We start from the raw sequence: 2761 nt of genomic DNA, 5'->3' as shown, positions 1-2761 counted from the left end.
AGTTTACGTACGCTTGCTGAAACTGGTTTATGCTTACTCACAATTGACCCGAACGATGAAAGTAGGGGATGGAAAGTATTTGCGCGGCGATCGGATGTCTTGTTGGGCCGTTTAAATGGAATTGCGCTGGAGTCTAATACATACATACATTATTTATACAACCACCAACAAATGCCAAACCCCTAAGTAGAAGCTCTCGTTTGCTTGGTAGCGCAATCAGTCAATGGCCGGCCGCTGGATGTGCGAGGAAACAATTCGAGACAAATTTTTATTGGAAAAAGTGTGCGACAAATAAAATAGTGGCACAGGTGTGGAGCATTAAGTGCTAGGAGCGGGTTGATAAAGTAATTCTAGACAAATGTAAATAACTGTGAAGTTTGTAGCGTAATTTAACTGCATTAAGATGGAAGAAAATACATATGTATAAAATGTGGGCTAAGCAAGTATGTAGCTACATACATATATATGTACATATATTTGTAGGAAAGCAGCCCTGCTAATTCGCAAAAACTTTTGCTAGTGTGCACTTCGGTTGGTTCCGCCAACCTATAGATACTGTATATACATACTTACATATCGTCGTTTAATGCACAAAACCGCGTACCAACAAAATGCAAACCGCGTATGTGAAGTTGCATAAATTATTTTCTAGAGAGTAAAAAGACTCATTTTTCAAAATCGTTCTCTTTTTTATAAATTAATCGCATTTCTGGCGAGTATATTTTAGGACGAATGGATAAGGATTGAGCCAAAAGCTTTTGTGAGCAAATCCAATTTTTGGAAAATGTCAGTTACGCGGTTTTGCAGAAGGACAATACACGGTTTGTTAATGTATGTACATATGTATGAATGTTTGTGCATACCATGTGCCATAGCTAAAATATATCAATTGCATACGTCAGAAGACATTTCATTGTCAGTCTATAAGTAAAATCGCCCACCTCCCATCATAGTGGGAGCAGTGCAGCTAAAGAGGAAAATTGTGAAATTTATATAAGTGCAACCGAACAGAGCAACACCTCATACATGCTTTGCATATTAAGAATTCTAAGTTGAAAATATAAAAATATGTACATATAAATATAATAAATTCATAAAAAGAACCAGTACGCCAATTGATGGTCATTAATATAAATTGATATGAAGTGTGGAATGGCGCTTGCATGGGAGAAGTGCGCACTATATTTTAAATACATATGTATGTATGTAGTGTGAACTGTCTGTCATCGACGAATATACATACATACTTACATCCGATGTTATTTTTTGAAGCTGCATATTCAAACCCAACTTGTTTTTATTAACCCGTTTGGACTTTGAACGAACGTACGTGTGCACCGCCAGTGGTGTGAGGCCACAGTTCGTACGCCAGTTGAGTTTTTCATTGCAAGCACCAAAGCGTGGATAAAAATGGATAACCACACAAGTTGAAATCAGATGTACCTACCTCATTTCTATAAAGCACTTTTAGCTATTTGCTGATAAACATCTCTTTATGTTCTATTTCCGTTAGAATTTAATATATGATTAGAATAGAAACTAAAATCATTCTCTTATCAAAAAAACACATGTTGTTCCAGTTTGTTGATAACAAAAAAAAAGAAAACAAAGTGATAAGAATGACAGCTGAATTTGACAAGCAAACAATAAAACGTCAATACAGTGTCGCAAAGCGTTTGAAGTGAATATTTAAAATTTATTTGAAAGAAAAGTAAAAATTAAGTAATTTTGTATTAAATAAAATCCCTTTAACATGCGTATGCTATGCTGTTGATGGAACGAAATGAATGATTTTCTGTTGTATGAAGTTTCTGCAGAATTTTTGCGCGTTTAATATTTTAAAACTTTCGGATAATTATGAACTGAACAATATCAATGAAAAAGCATACCTAATTTTTTGCGAATTGAAATTTTTCGAATATGTTTTTTTTCGTGTAACTGATTATATTTACATTGAATTACTGATTTATTTATATTGACAATTGTGAAACGAAAGCTCCCTTTATAATTCGATATTGCAGATACCTATAAAATATAATATTTTTTTATTTATTACGAATCCTTAAAAAATCAAAGACAATTGACTCGGAGCACATACTACATTCCCTTCCTACAAAAGCTCCTCTAAACTTTCTGAGGATTGTAGAACCGAACGAGGTATTGTGATAAATAGAGAGCACAATAGATCTAAAGCTCGAGTATATACCCCCTTAATTACACTGTGCAACAAAATGAGACGAACAAAAAAAAAACACGAATGCGGTCTGGCAATTATGAAAAAAGAAAGGCTCTAGAAAATTGGCCACCTAAACATCAAACTTTTTTTACAGCATATTGAAGTTTTCCTAATATGATCTCAAGTTGATCTAAATCATAGCTGGGCACACCAACACAGTCTCATTTTGTCATGGTATTAGTGCGTCGCGCTCAGTCATGGTTGCTGCATTTTTTATAAATGTACTAAAAGTGGTATTTTTCGTGCATGGGTATTTTGGCCTATTTTGCTTATACCTATAGTGTAATAATGAACCTTGGAAGTTTTTAGTAACTAATACTATTAGTTTATACAACCTTTTGCATAAGAAAAATTTAGTACTTGTATAATTTAAAAAAACTTAAATTAGGTAAACTCATTTGTATAATACCTGGGCTCCGTTTTATTAGAACAAATTCTTTTATATGCTGACCGGCCAGATGGTTACGGTGTTTAGGTCTTATTTTTTAACCGACTTCCAAAAAAGGAGGAGGTTATCAGTTCGTC

General features: G+C 34.0%; 2 protein-coding genes across 4 annotated transcripts in view; one reads left to right on the top strand and one right to left on the bottom strand.

Moving 5' to 3' along the window:
* Nucleotides 1-2761, bottom strand: part of Leash (leash) — a 21828-nt gene that overhangs the window by 10885 nt on the left and 8182 nt on the right. The window lies entirely within an intron of this gene.
* The window catches only part of Ak3 (Adenylate kinase 3), a 6280-nt gene continuing 3726 nt past the window's right edge, over nt 208-2761 (top strand). The window contains exon 1 of one of the 2 annotated variants that reach the window (XM_017622929.1): nt 208-344. The gene's annotated coding sequence lies outside the window, so the exon portion shown is untranslated. Of the gene's footprint in view, nt 361-2761 lie in introns of both variants that reach the window. The other variant, XM_017622920.1, reaches the window with a different exon arrangement.

This window comes from Rhagoletis zephyria, unplaced genomic scaffold (genome assembly GCF_001687245.7).
Source record: "Rhagoletis zephyria isolate East Lansing unplaced genomic scaffold, Rhagoletis_zephyria_1.1 Rzeph_scaffold_00049, whole genome shotgun sequence".
Classification (NCBI taxonomy): Eukaryota; Metazoa; Arthropoda; class Insecta; order Diptera; family Tephritidae; genus Rhagoletis; species Rhagoletis zephyria.
Note: the sequence above shows the minus strand (reverse complement) of the source record. Positions and strands in the feature narration are given on the sequence as shown.